This window comes from Manis pentadactyla, chromosome 2 (assembly GCF_030020395.1).
Source record: "Manis pentadactyla isolate mManPen7 chromosome 2, mManPen7.hap1, whole genome shotgun sequence".
In the NCBI taxonomy this organism is placed as follows: domain Eukaryota; kingdom Metazoa; phylum Chordata; class Mammalia; order Pholidota; family Manidae; genus Manis; species Manis pentadactyla.
This window is the reverse complement of record NC_080020.1, coordinates 18,403,501-18,419,658: the sequence shown is the minus strand read 5'-3', so window position 1 is coordinate 18,419,658 and position 16,158 is coordinate 18,403,501. Positions and strand designations below refer to the sequence as shown.

General features: G+C 41.1%; 1 pseudogene; it reads right to left on the bottom strand.

The window, feature by feature from the left end:
• Window positions 1–15,386: 15,386 nt before the first annotated feature.
• LOC118924905 (olfactory receptor 7A10-like) lies at window positions 15,387–16,158 on the bottom strand (annotated as a pseudogene).

Below are 16,158 nucleotides of genomic sequence, written 5' to 3'. Positions count from 1 at the left end.
GCCCTGCACATTAAAAGTTTTGATATAACCATTTGGCCACATCAGAAGCCAGCTTTCCTTCCAGCCAATGCACCTGGACCAAAGTGTCTGCTTCATCATTTCCTGGGGATGCCAGTGGTAAATGGCCTGTCACATGGTATACTATAATTGTTTCAGTTTCACTAAAGGCCCCTAAGTCTTCCTACAGCTCTTGCCCCTAAAGGGGTCAGTGATCAGCCAGCCAGTTGGCATGGTATAATTTTGGTAGTCACAGAGTCAAGCCTCAATAGATGGCCCAGCCATCACTGCAGACAACTAATGAGGAGAGCTCCTGGGTGATCGTGAGCCATACTGCCCATAACTGTGCCCATTAACTGCTCTTTCCTTCATTATCTTCCATTCATATTGTATCGTGTCAGCCTTAGGATGGAAATCTAAGGCCCTTCATTTCAGTGGCTGTCCATGGCTGGAGCCATTTGTGTGCCATGCATCTTCCCTCCTGATAATGGCTGTCTGCTACTAATGGCTCCAAAGAAAATTCTTCTTGCCTTGCACTGATATATGTCACTGCCCCCAATAAGCATTGTAGTTCTCCACTCAAGGGGTTCATTGCTGGAGGTATGCACCCCACTTGGCCAGTGTAGGCATCTATGCCATACCACTCTATGACCTTTGTGCCCACTTTTGTACCCACCAAGGAATGGAATAAGTGGTTATTACCTTTGTCAGGGCTGTTCTGCAGATGGACTCCATAGCCAGCAAAACATGGTACATGTCAGCCATTTGATTGCCTACGGAGGTGTATCAGACCTCTGCTTCTTCCCAGGGTTGTGACCAGAATACGATAGTTTGGTGGTGTCATTCAAGCCATGGCCACAGGCCCAAGCCATAATTGTCTTCAGTCACATGAACATCCAGCTCACAGGGCCTTGATATGCCTATCACACTCAAGGCATACACAGCCCTGACTGCCCACATTGCATCAGTAAGAAAACGCACATGTCTCAGCCCAGTCCCACCTGACACCCTTTCATACCAAATAGTATAAGGACTTCAGATTTTGTACCAAGTGTGGAATAAACAGTCTCCAGTAGCCTAAAAAACCCAGTATCTCCTGTAATACTGCAACAGTTGTAGGTATAGGGAAAGCCTGGATAGTTTCTATGACTACTTCTGGAATAACTTTAGTCTTTCCTGACCACACAACCCCCAAGAACTAGACTGAAAAACCAGGTCCCTGAGCCTTGGTGCTGTTCATGGCCCCTTCCTCCTGTATATGTTGCAGCAGTCTAGGTGCTTCACCTTCTAGGTCTGTAAGAGAATTAGAAGCAAGCATGACGTCATCAATATAGTGGATCAGCCACACCATTTGTGGTTTCTCCCATGCTGCCAAGCCCTGGGCCACAAATCCATGACAAATGGTGGGACTAGAGATATCAATGTGGATGGACAGTGAATGTCCACTGCTGGCCTTTCCACATTAAATCAAACTGCTCCTGACTTTCCTGTGTATGTCAGTAGAGAAGAAAGCATTAGCAGGATCCACAACATAATGATATGTCTCTAGTTCATGACTGAGGGTGTCCATAAAGGCTGCTATAGAGGGGACAGCAGCAGGCAGGGGGTAATGATTTTACTCAATTCTCTGTAATCCATGGTCATATGCAAGGAGCCATCTGGTATTTTCAATGGCTACTCTGGGGAATTAAAAGGGCTTTGAGTAGGCTTTATAATGCCCACCATTTCCAGTTCCTGGATCGTTTCTCCAATTTCTTTCTGCCCTCAAGAAAATTTTTATTGTTTGGGAATTTTCACCTGACAAAGCACAGGCAAAGCTCTGAGCAGGTGCTTAGCATGTCCCCTCAGAATTGCTTTCACCACACGTATCCACCTGAACTCACTTGCAGTGGTCTATGACCTCAGGCCCTACAGAATATCTATGCCCAAAATATATTTGGGAATTGGAAAGATATACAGAGTATACTCTTTTGGGTGTAGATGGCCTATTCCTAATGGGATTAAGGCTTGTTTCACTCTAATAACCTTACCCCCATATCCATCAATAACAATGGAGGTCCCAGGAAACCAGTCAGTGTTGCCATAAATCAGAGAGCATCCTATGTCTACCAGAGCCAGGACACATTGCACATTCACTGAGGACCAATGAATTGATATTTCAACATGTGGCCTCCTGTCCTCACATGATCCCCCAAAATAGGTGCATTGACCCTTTCCTCAGTCAAACCATCTCACCCAGTCATTTCCCTGTGAGAGACTAGGTGGGGTCAGCTAACTGTCAAGCAGGAAGTTCTGCAGACTAAAGGGGTGGATTGTGGTTTTGTCTCTGTCTTCTATTTCTTTTTATTTTTTATTTTTTGTTAAAGTATGATTGTTATACACTCTTATGAAGGTTTCACATGAAAAAACAATGTGGTTACTACATTTACCCATATTGTCAAGTCCCCACCCAAGTCCACCCATACCCCAATGCAGTCACTGTCCATCACTGCAGCAAGATGCCATAGATCCACTATGTGTCTTCTCTGTGCTACACTGTTCTCCCCGTGAACCCCCACACCATGTATACTAAACATAATACCCCTCAATCCCCTTCTCCCTCCCTCCCCACCTGCCTTCCCACACCCCTCCTGTTTGGTAAACACTAGTCTCTTCTTGGAGTCTCTGCATCTGCTGCTATTTTGTTCCTTCAGTTTTGCTTCGTTGTTATACTCCACAAATGAGGGAAATTATTTGGCACTTATCTTTCTCCACCTGGCTTCTTCACTGAGCTTAATGTCCTCCAGCTCCATCCATGTTGTTGCAAACGGTAGGATTTGTTTCTTTCTTATGGCTGAATAGTATTCCATTGCGTATATGTACCACATCTTCTTTATCCATTCATCTACTGATGGACACTTAGATTGCTTCCATATCTTGGCTATTGTGAAAAGTGCTGCAATAAACATAGGGGTGCATATGTCTTTTTGAGTCTGAGAAGTTGTATTCTTTGGGTAAATTCCAAGGAGTGAGATTCCCAGGTCAAATGGTATTTCTATTTTTAGTTTTTTGAGGGACCTCTATATTGCTTTCCACAATGGTTGAACTAGCTTACATTCCCACCAGCAGTGTAGGAGGGGTCCCCTTTCTCCGCATCCTCACCAGCATTTGTTATTCATAGACTTTTCAATGCTGGCTATCCTTACTGGTGTGAGGTGATATCTCATTGTGGTTTTAATTTGCATTTCCCTGATGATTAGTGATGATGAGCATCTTTTCATGTGTCTGTTGGCCATCTGAATTTCTTCTTTGGAGAACTGTTCCTTCACATCCTCTGCCCATTTTTTAATTGGGTTATTTGATTTTTGAGTGTTGAGGCATGTGAGTTCTTTATATATAAAGGATGTTAACCCCTTGTTGGATCTGTCATTTACAAATATATTCTCCCATACTGTAGGATGCCTTTTTGTTCTGTTGATGGTGACCTTTGCTGTAAAGAAACATTTAATTTGATGTAGTCCCAAGTTCTTTTTTGTTTTTGTTTCCTTTCCTCAAGGAGAGATGTTCAGGAAGAAGCTACTCATACTTATATTCAAAAAATGTTTGCCTATGTTTTCTTCTAAGAGTTTTATGGTTTCGTGAATTACATTCAAGTCTTTAATCCATTTCTAGTTTACCTTTTTGTATGGAGTTAAACAATAATCCAGTTTCATTCTATTGCATATAGCTGTCCAGTTTTGCCAACACCAGCTGTTGAACAGGCTGTCATTTCTCCATTGTTATGTCCATGGCTCCTTTATCATATATTAATTGACCATATATGGTTGGGTTAATATCACGGCTCTTTAGTCTGTTCCATTGGTCTATGGGTCTGTTCTTGTGCCAGTACCAAATTGTCTTGATTACTGTGGCTTTGTAGTAGAGCTTGAAGTTGGGGAGTGCAATTTCCCCTGCTTTATTCTTCCTTCTCAGGATTGCTTTGACTATTCGGGGTCTTTGGTGGTTCTATATGAATTTTAGGACGATTTTCTCTGTTGATATTTTTATAGGAATTGCATTGAATCTGTAGATTGCTTTAGGCAGGATGGCCATTTCGATGAAATTAATTCTTCCTATCCATGAGCACAGGATGCATTTCCATTTATTGGTACCTTCTTTAGTTTCTTTCATAAGTGTCTTGTACTTTTCACGGTATAGGTCTTTCACTTCCTTGGTTAGGTTTATTTCTAGGTATTTCACTCTTTTGATACAATTGTGAATGGAATTGTTTTCCTGATTTCTCTCTCTGCTAGCTCATTTTTAGTGTATTGGAATGCCACATATTTCTGTGTATTAATTTTGTATCCTGCAACTCTTCTGAATTCAGATATTAGATCTAGTAGTTTTGGAGTGGATTCTTTAGGTTTTTAATGTTCAATATCATGTCATCTGCAAACAGGGACAGTTTAACTTCTTCCTTGCCAATCTTGACGCCTTTTATTTCTTTGTGTTGTCTGATTGCCGTGGCTAGGACCTCCAGTACTATGTTGAATAGAAGTGGGGAGAGTGGGCTTCCTTGTCTTGTTCCTGATCTTAAAGGAAAAGCTTTCAGCTTCACTGTCAAGTATAATGTTAGCTGTGGGTTTGTCATATGTGGCCTTTATTATGTTGTGGTACTTGCCCTCTATACCCATTTCATTGAGAGTTTTCATGATGAATGGATTTTGAATTTTGTCAAATGCTTTTTCAGAATCTATGGAGATGATCGTGTGGTTTTTGTCCTTCTTTTTGTTGATGTGGTGGATGATGTTGATGGATTTTCAAATGTTGTATCATTTTTGCATCCCTAGAATAAATCTTACTTCATTATGATGGATGATCTTTTTGATGTAGTTTTGAATTTGGTTTGCTAATATTTTGTTGAGTATTTTTGCATCTATGTTCATCAGGGATACTGGTCTATAATTTTCTTTTTTGGTGGTGTCTTTGCCTGGTTTTTGGTATTAGAGTGATGCTAGCCTCATAGAATGAGTTTGGGAGTATTCCCTCCTCTTCTATTTTTTGGAAAATTTTAAAGAGAATGGGTATTAGGTCTTCACTAAATGTTAAAATTCAGCAGTGAAGCCATGTGGTCCAGGGGATTTGTTCTTAGATAGTTTTTTGGTTACCAGTTCAATTTCATTGCTGGTAATTGGTCTGTTCAGATTTTCTGTTTCTTCCTTGGTCAGCCTGGGAAGTTTGTACTTTTCTAGAAAGTTGTCCATTTCTTCTAGATTATCCAGCTTGTTAGCATATAATTTTTCATAATATTCTCTAATAATTCCTTGTATTTCTGTGGTGACCTTGGTGATTTATCCTTTCTCATTTCTGATTCTGTTTGTGTGTGCAGGTTCTATTTTTTTCTTGATATGTCTGTCTAGGGGGTTATCTATTTTGTTTATTTTCTCGAAGAACCAGCTCTTACTTTCATTGATTCTTTCTATTGTTTTATTCTTCTCGATTTTATTTATTTATGCTCTAATCTTTAGAATGTCCCTCCTTCTACTGACTTTGGGCCTCATTTGTTCTTTTTCTGGTTTCATTAATTGTGAGTTCAGACTGCTCATATGGGATTGTTCTTCTTTCCTGAGGTAGGCCTGTATTGCAATATACTTTCCTCTTAGCATGGCCTTGGCTGCGTCCCACAGATGTTGCAGTGTTGAATTATTGTTGTCATTTGTCTCCATATATTGCTTGATCTCTGTTTTTATTTGGTCATTGATCCATTGGTTATTTAGGAGTATGTTGTGCAGTCTCCATGTGTTTGTGGGATTTTTCATTTTCTTTACATAATTTATTTCTAGTTTCACTCCTTTGTGGTCTGAGAAACAGGTCGGTACAATTTCAATCTTTTTGTGGCCTAACATGTGATCTATTCTTGAGAGCATTCCATGTGCACTTGAGAAGAATGTGTATTCTGCTGCTTTTGGGTGTAGAGTTCTGTAGATGTCTGTTAGGTCCATCTGGTCTAATGTGTTGTTCAGTGTCTCTGTGTCCTTACGTATTTTCTGTCTGGTTGATCTGTCCTTCAGAGTAAGTGGAGTGTTGAAGTCTCCTAGAATGAATGCGTTGCATTCTATTTCTCCTTTTAATTCAGTCTGTCTGCTAGTTCTTGTTCCTTGCATCACCCTATGTCTGGAACTGCTGCTCCAGTTTCAATTGCTGCCACAGTTCCAAAAACATTTTATTCTAATTTCCATCCAATTTCTTTTTATCCACTCCAGCCTTTATTAAGTCAGCCTCCATCTGAGTATCTGTGACCTTCATGGGCCCTTTAAACTCTTACTCTGAATATCAGATTGCACTGTCTTCCATCCCTACATTGTCTCTGTCTCTCTGAAGTCTGCTACAGCATGAGTAACCACATTTATGTGTTGTCCTAAGTGAGGGGCAAGAAGAGCCACTAGGGACTCACAGAGGGATGGGCGAGCTGTTTGAAGCACCAATTTCTTCTTCCTTATTATAAACAACTCCTCATCTGAGCCATTATGTTCTGGGTTATAAATGGCGTTTTTCATGCCCAACTCATATAACACCTTTAGATGCTTGAATTCATCTCCCATCTAGTGTGGAAAGATGTTAAATCACCCTGATTAGGCCATACAGTGCAAAGCATAGCCATCATCCAATCAAGAGGGGAACTTTTTTATTAAAGCATCATTGATATGCAATCTTATGATGGTTTCACATAAACAACACAGTGGTTTCAACATTCACCCATATTGTCAAGTCCTTGATGCCAGGGTTCTTATTCGTGGAGCTGAAAAATGAACTTCGCAAACACTCAAGGTAGGAGAGCCAGGTAGAGGCTTTTATTTAGAGATAAAGTGAAAAGACAGAGCTCCTGGCTCACATCAGGAGGGAACAAGAGAGTCTGTGGTTGGCTCATTGTCTAAGGGATTTATCAGTTGAGGGTTTTCAGGAACATGTCTAATGCCTCTGCCTTTCGGTTGTCTCTCCTGTCCAGGTCCGTCTTTTCCTCCTCATTTCTATTATAGAAAACTGAGGTGGTGACCTTCAGGAGGCTCTCCAGATTTTATTCTGGGCCAAATGCCAATTTTTGTAACTTCCTCCTGATATTTGGGGCCGATTGGGTGATGAATTTATCCTTGAGAAGGACGTACTGTGGGGACATGTGAGTGTGCTTCACGAGTGCCTCCCTGAGCCTTTCCAGAAAGACTGAAGGACTTTCTTTTTCTTTCTGCCTCATGGCTGATAATTTAGAGTGATTTATAGGTTTTACTAGTGCTCTTTTCAGCCCTTCTAAAATACAGGTTATAAATTGGTTCCTGTACCAGTTATCAGCATCGTCTGTATCTTGGCCCCACTCTGGGTCAGTGAATGGCACTGCCTGACAGCCAGTGGGGACTTGGGTTAGCTCCTCTGGAGGTTTGCCACCTGCATTTATAGTAGGGCATTCATCTCCAAACTCTAAGGCTCCTCTGATTACTTTTTCTTTCTTCCCTCTGGTAAGGGTTTGGTTCAATATAAGCATAACATCCTTCCAGGCCAGTTTGAAAGTTAAAGTAAGTTCTTGGAAGGATTCTATGTACTTGTTTGGGTCATCTATAAATTTACCCATGTCCTGTTTAATTTGCCTCAGGCCTTGAAGGGAGAAGGGGACATGGACCCGGCTGGTCCCCACTCTCTACTGGCTACTTCCTGTAAGGGCAATAAGGATGGGTATAACTGTCTTTTCTTCACCCCCTGGGAAACCTGGTCTGGTGATTGAGCCAGTGATGCTTGAGGTGGTAGTTCTCCTGTGGTCTGACTTTTGGGGTTCTTGGCAAGTGCACTTGGATCTAGATAAGGTGGGCATGGCAGAGCCAATGAGCAGGAATTAGGGTTTGGAGTATGGTCTGGAATTAATCCACATTTTTGACATAGTTTTTTTCTTTCCCTAAGAGCAAAGAAAGCCTGTGCATGTGGGACTTATAACCATTTTCCCTTTCTTGCATCAAAATAAATCTAGCTACCATGATCTTATTATACATTAATATATAGGAGGCCTTGGGAGGCCAGGCCTCTCCATCAGAGAGTTTGTATTAAGGCCAGGCTTGTGTGCAGAAGATAAGGCACTTCTTCTTCAGGATCTGAGGATCAGATTGCCCCCAGTTCTTCAGAATGCATGCCAGAAGCGTGTCCAGTTTTAGACTTGAAGAGGATGCTTCAGTCCAGCACCTAATTGGCCTCTCTCTCTGTGAGGGCATCCCCTCGCACTTGGAGCCTGGGTGACAGTGGTCAATCACCTCCTCTGCCAGGCCTACTGGACTTAACCACTCCTTACCAGCATGGCCTCTACCTTGCCATGATTTCCTCTTGCCTTCCCACTAAGTGAGAGTTGCTTCAGAACCCTGGACCTAGTGGGGACCTCACCAGTATGCTCTTACTTTACGCCTTCTGGGAGTCCTGATCCGGACCCTAGTTTCTCTGCACAGACTTTAGCACAGTATAGTTGGGATCATTCTTTAAGAGGTCCCTGTCTGTCTGATAAGTGCAGGGACTATTTGACCTCTCACTGCCAGTTCCATGGACTGCAGATAAGGAAATGCCATAGCCCCAGGACCCCAGGAAGATTGCCTTCAAGGAAGAGAGATCAATAGAATAGAGCCATGGCTAGAGTTTAAACAGGGCCATTTACATGTACAGTTATGGAGGGGGGTGTCTATACTCTTAAATACCAGTTTCGGCCACTGCCTGAGAATTATTTAGCCAGTCACCCACTGTAGCAAATCTGATCTGTGAGACAAGAGGTCAGGGGTCATCTGCGACTCTCACATAGGCAGTAGCTTAGCTGGAAATTCAGTCAGCGCCATGGGATCAATCAGCCAGAGCCGAGATCCAAGGACCACTGTCTACTAATCTGGTCTGCCCTCGGAGTCCGCAGATTAAGATAGGAAAGTAGGAAATTGGCTCAGCCACTCCCTGATATTCCAGTCGATCCAGAGGTGGGGGATCAAGGAGCAGCAGATACCAGGAAACCTTTCACCCAAGACTTAAGACTGGTAGCCAATGCTAATCATCTTTTAAGTCACTAATGGGTGGCCAGACACATTTTTATGAGATTTTTTTAAAGTGCAGCATTAAGACAGGAATAAGAATGAAGTGTAGATCTCCTACCTTGTGGTGGTGAGCATCAGGTTCCATGAAACGATGAAGTTAGAGGCACACACAGAGCATGTAAAGGAAGCAAAGAGCATCCTTGCCTCACCCAGAGGCCACAGTGGCCTGAAAAGGCAGGCTGGAAGAGTGAGAGAGACACTCCTCATGGACACCGAGTAGGGCTGTCGGGGTCTGATTCCAGACATGTGGGCCTTTGAGGAGCCACTGAAGTGCAGCCTCAGCCTAGACTCTCGTGTTGCTCATGGCTTTCCTCAGTCCCTCGCATCCAAGGAGAGCCTCTGAAAGGGAATCCCGGCCTCCACTCAGGTGACTTTCCCAGCTCCCAAGGGAGACGGGGGATCCACTGAGGGAGACGCAGGGGAACCTGTCACTTGAGACTCTGAGATCGGCAGTTGAGCTAGTCCCATTTAAGAGGCTGATGAGCACCCAATGCTGTGCCATAGACAGCTTCCTTCTATAAGGAGAGTGAAAGAAAAGGCAGGATTGGATGCTGATACTCACCTCCACAGTGATCCTAGATGAGCCCCCAAAGATGATGCCAGGGTTCTTGTTCACAGAGCTGGAGAATGAACTTTGCAAACACTCAAAGTAGGAGAGCCAGGTAGAGGCTTTTATTTAGAGATAAAGCGAGAAGACAGAGCTCCTGGCTCATGCCAGGAGGGGACAAGAGAGTCTGTGGTTGGCTCATTGTCTAAGCGATTTATAATCGGTTGAGGATTTTCAGGAATGTGGGTGAAGGGCTAGGGGTGCAGACTTGTACCACCTGCCCTGCCCCCAGGATGGGCTGGGTTGTCTGTTTGCTAGGGCTGTTTACAGTGAAGTTGTGGGTTATGCTGAGATACTCTTCTTTATTTGCAGAAGACTCAAACATTCCAGGCCAAGTTGCTCCTGGCCTTTTGACCTTTAACTGATCTCACTGAAGACGTCTATATTCTTACTCTGGTATCTCTACCCTGGAGAATTAGTGTGACTTTGCATAATGCCTAACACAGAGTTTTGATAGGGACTTCTTTGCACATTGTTTCATTGTTCTGACTGTAATTATCTTGCTCTGTTTTTTCTCCGGAGACCCTCACCCTACTCTGCATAAACCTATGCTACCTGTCTCATCCTCGCCCCTTCTACTGTGGTCACAGTCTATCAGCATAGTAAGACATTATAGAGTAATTTATTGTCTTCTCTTTGGTGTAATGCCTTCTGTGACTTACCTATATTGTGATTGAGAATTATAGTTCCTCTTTATTTCTCCTTCTCTCCACAGCCCTTCCCCTTTGGTAACCACTAGTCACATCTTGGTGTCTGTGAGTCCGCTGTATTTTGTTATACAGTTTTGCTTTATTTTTCTACTCCCCCATGGTAACCACCAGTTACTTCTATGTGTCAATGAGTCTACTGTTGTTTTGTTCATTTTGTTTTGTTTTGTGGTTAGATTCCATATGAGTGAAATTTTGTTATTTTTTTCTCTATCTGGCTTATTTCACTTAGCATAGTGCCCTCCAGGTCCACCCATGTTATTTCTCATGGCTGGATTTCTTTGTGAGACAGGGACTGTAGGTTTAGACACAGTAGGGTGAGGGCCCCCAGAAAAATACGCCTTCCAAAACTCCATATTAAACAATTAAGCAAAGTCAGAGTCACATTAACTCTCTAAAGTAAAAATCAAACTAGGACTATAAGCATTCTTCTTTGAGATTAATTAAAACTAAAAAGCCAGAAGTAACTTGGCCTGGAGTGTTTGAATATCCCCCAGATAAGAATACACCTTGGCATAACCCATGTCTTTATTGTGTCAATTATACCAGGCTATTGTAAGATTTACTTTAACCTCCTAAAAGGCCCAGCTTATTTTCTTTAACTTTACCCAGATGCTGCTTTTCTTCCTCCAGCCCTAAGTCAAATAATTTGCAACCTGGACAATTAATAATGGCAAGAAAACCCAATCATAAACAGCATAGTGAAAACAGGAAGGACTCCATCTTAAAGACAAGATTGCATTTTTAAACTCAAGAAATCAAAAAGTAAGTTTCTTAACAAAACAGACAATAACTCAGCCCACCTTGGGAGCAGAACAGGCAGTCTTGATTGACATGCTCCCAGACCAAGAAGCTACTCTCCTGGGAAAGAATCTGCTCCCAGACTGAGGAGCTGCTATTCTGGAAAAGAATCAAAGCAGTAAATTTCTTGTGTTGATAACTTTGCAAAAAAACCTGGAAGACTGATAAGAAACTTAGTGTCTCTTCAAAGATATACATTTGGGGACCTTTCGGCAGGTCTGCATCCCTAGCCCTTTGTCTCTTAACTGCCTATAAAACCCCTAGACAACGCATAACTATGGATGCTCTTGTCCCCTCCTGGCACAAGCCGGGAGCTCTTTCCTCATACTTTGTCCCTAAATTAAAGCCTCTCCTTGGCTCTGCTACCTTGAGTGTTTGCCAAACTCATTCTTTGACTCCACAAATAAGAACTCTGGCATCATTTGTCCTTTTTGACTAAATAACATTCTGTTGTGTATATGTACCACATCTTCTTTACCCATTCATCTATTGATGGACACTTTGGTTTAAAGTTTATGAAAGTCTATTCTATGAAGTAGTACCATTATGAACTACATGTTCCTTACAGAAGTGGAGTTTAGAGATCTTCCCAAAGTTGTAGTCTGAGTAAGGGATGGGACCTTGGTGGTAATTCTGTCAGGATGCTTCTGGTTCTATCTCTGGGCAAGTGGTTCTCAGCCAGAGAGGATTTTGCCCTTGGGGATATTTGGCCATGTCTAAAGGGATGATGCTCAACACCTACAGTGCACAGGACAGCACCCAACACAAATAATTATCCTGCTCCAAATGTCAACATGAGAGGGTGAAAACTAATTCTAGACCAGCTCTTTTCCAGCTTGAGTATGCCTGTGGGTCACCCAGGAATTTAGTTCAAATTGTGATTCTGATTCAGCAAGTTCTGGTGAGCACAGAGACCCTGCATTTACGAGATCCTGAGTGACATTGGTGCCGCAGGTTCTTGTCTGTGAATCTTTTCAGCAGCAAGACTGTTGTCCTGAGCTGGAGTCTAGTGTAGGTAACCACAAAGGTCATTTCTACTTGTGATTGTTAAGGAAAAGTGTATTCACTCATCCCAGAGGCTGTGATACATTCTGTGCTTGATTCTTTCATACAAGGGCTCTTGAGTGACACCAAATTATGCACTCGTGAAAACACTATAATAGGTAGTATAGGATCCTCCAAAAGATGTCCACATCCTAATTTCCAGAACCTTGAATATCTTATTTTTTATAGTGAGGGAGGATTAAGGAAGCAGATGGAGTAAGGTTGCTATCTAAAGCTGGCTTTAGAAAGATTAGCCCTGATCATGTTGGCTGTGTGAGGTAATGACAGTTATCCCTAAACACAGGGAGGAAGAAGAGTTACTGTCAGGTAGAGATTTGGAAATGTCAAGCTGCTGGATTTGAAGAGGGAGGAAGAGCCATTGGCCAAGAATGCAGGTGACCTCTAGGAGCTGGAATAGGAAGGGAACAGAGTCTCCGCTGAGTCTGCAGAAGGACTCCACTCCTGCATACTTCTTGACTTTAACCCAATGAGGATGGTTTGGGGCTCTGACCTCCAGAATTCTACAAACACATTTGCCTGATTTAAGCCACTAGTGTGATAACTTGTTACAGCAGCAATGGGAATCTAATACAGACATTTACCCAATGCAATTTTGTTTTAGGGAACTGAATTTAAGTCTACAAATTCATTCATTTAATTCTCATTGTGTAGGATATTTTGTGTGAATTTCCTACTTTAAATAAAGAAAGAAATCCAAAGTCAATTTGATATTTGGCACTAATAGCTGGTATTGAGAATTTCCCATGGCATAAATGTTAATGTGGTTCTGAATGTAAGATATTTAGGGCATTAAGATAGGAAAAGTAAACATTATTAAAATTAAGGTCACCCATTCTACTTTAAAAGTTTCAATCAAAATTTCTACACTTTTTTTCATGTTAATTCAAATCTTCCTTCTTTAAATTTCTTTCTTTGCCAACATTCTCTCTAGGTTTCTTTCAACATAATAAAGAATTAAAAATGAGTCACTGAGTTCATATGTATGTATGACTCTGCTTCTTTGAAAGACAAATGTGCACAAATGCACACACATGTACATATGCATACCTGTTACTTGAACATTCTCTTGAGGGGGGAATTCATCAAACTATTTCCACACATTTCATTTATACTTCGCAACATCCATGTGCATGTGGGGATAAGTTTATTACCTATATTACCTTTAGATATATGGAAACTGGGTTTCAGAGTGATTAAATTTCTTATAATCCACAAAAAAGTAGCTAAGACTTATTATACCCTTACTCAAATTACATAAAAATGAAAAATGCAGTATGTACACTCAGTTTTTTGTGTGGTTCCTTTAATTAATCAAATTGTACATTTAAAAATGTACTGTTTATTCTGTCATTACACTTTCACAAATTAGTTAAAAGGAGAAAACTCTGAACCTATGTGGCTCAAAGTCAGGTCTAGATCACAGGCAGCTGAGACATGAATGAGTCTGGGGGATTCTCTTCTAACTGAAAAGAAAGAAATGTTTCAAACATTTCAATAGGACATAGAAGCAGTGGAGTTAAGATAAGTCACATTTAAGAAACTCATTTATTTTCTCTAAAATGGATTAACTGACATATATAAGTGGACCATATATTGGTTCTTAACAATATACAACAATAACTGACATATATCAGTTCAGACAGAAATACACCCCATCATAGGATGGCTTTAGAAACACAATGTAGAAACAGACATTTGACTGCAGGACCTTGAGGAGCCCTGTAGAGGTCAGAACAGCTTCCTATCATATGGTCCATTTCTATAATGAAGGTATTCTGTAAAACAGTTTGATAAGATGACTTGTTATGCAGCAATACCTGACTGATTCAGTAATCTTAGCAAACAGAACTGAGGGAAAGCGTAATAATCTGCTCTCCTTATTTTGGCTTTTCCCCCCTGATATTTGAACATTCTTAAATACTTTGTACTTCAAGTTTATTTCAGGTAACTATTAAAAATGACTCTGGATGGTCTTTGCAGGTACCTAGGAAAGGTGGAAGGACATGTATGTTGTGTAGAAAAATGGTGACCTGAGTCACATGGCTAGACATGTGAACCAAGGCTTTTACATGAGTCATTATTTAACTGTAAATATTAAAGGGATTCCTGAGAAAAATGGAGATTAAAATTCATGGTGCTGATATTGTTCATTCAATCACTGTCCCTTTAGTGGTTAAGACAAAATTTAGAATGGGTGTGGATTTCACTTAGAAGAAGGAATCATATTTATAGGCATCATCAGAAGTTTTAAAACATAAACAAGATGTCAATGAAAAAGCACACACATGCAAGTGATCCTTCACCCAGTGAGTATATCCTTTTACACACAGACACCAGCATTCCATACATGAATGAGTAGATATACAGCTTGGAAAAGAAATATTTTGTGTAGCACTTAAAAGTATAAATTTTACTTCAGCATATTTTAAATGTTCTCTTACTTTAAAGCCATAAAATCAACCTTTTCATTGAATTTGTGTATCCATGTAGACTCCAGTAGGCAAAAAATATGATAATTTTTGGCAGTGACTATGACAGGTGCTGTGAACAGGCTGAAAAAGAACAGGTTCTACTGAAGAAAATAACCACAGTGACCAGGGGTAAAGCATGCTACTGTGTTAAAAGTCTAGATTGTCAGGAAAAGGAGTTACAATAGTGACATGAAAAAGAATGTCATGAATATAAGTGAAAACAGTGGTTTCAGATTTTCCTCTATGATAAAATTATATAAACTGCCTTGTTCATCATGTAATTTTTTTCCATTGTGGCAACACAATGCATGAAAATCCTTTTAGAAAAACAAAAGAAACATTACTTGGTATGATATAAGTCATTTGAGAAAATATTTATTTAAAATATCTTTGTTGTCTCATTAGATAAATGGAAATTACCAAATAATTCAGATCTATAATTGGAAATAAATTCGGGAAAGTAAGAAAACAACAAAGGAAAAAACTGTTGGATAACAGAGAGAGCAGAAAGCTACTATAAGTTATGTAAATTGGATAGAGTAATGAGGGCAAAGAAATGGAAATTCCAGAAAATAAACAGAAAGAACAATGCTATGTCCATTTGTCTGGTCAAATAATCACAATTTCAAACTCTGAGTCTTTGCCTCTGCAATCATGGGCACTTGTTCAGTCCAGAGGGCTATTGGTCCTTAGTTTCATTCACATAGAATCTTTTCAGAGCACCCTTTATATATTTGTTCCTCAAACTGTAGATGAAGGGATTCAGCATGGGTGTGACCACGGTGTACATCACTGAGGCTGCTGCACCTGAGCACAAGCTGGGGGTAACAGCAGAGCTAAGGTACACCCCTAGGCCCATACAATAAAATAAGGAGACAGCAGAGAGGTGAGATGCACAGGTAGGAAATGCTTTATACTTGCCCTGAGCTGATGAGATTCCATGTATGGGCAAAACTATCTTAGAATAAGAGTAAAGGATCCCAGTGAGGGGACCACCAGCCAGCAGTGTAGCTGCAAAATACATCATCAGGTTATTAAAGAAAGTGTCAGAACAGGCAAGTTGGACCATTTGATTAAGTTCACAGAAAAAGGGGGGGATTTCATGTTGGAACAGATGGACAGACCCAACACCATTAAGCTTTGTAACAAGGAATTCAGGACACTCATAATCCAGGACACCACGACCAGCAGTCTACAGAGCTGGGGATTCATGATGGCTGTGCAGTGCAGGGGGTGGCAGATGGCCACATACCTGTCATAGGCCATCACAGTGAGGATGAAATTATCCATCCCTACAAAGAGTAGGATGAAGTACATCTGGCTGATGCACCTTCATAGGTTTTGACTTGACTCTGTGTCTGGATGCTCAGTAGCATCTTTGGGTTTATGGTGGTGGAGGTGAAGCAGATGTCCACAAAGGACAGGTTGGAGAGGAAGAAGTACATGGGTGT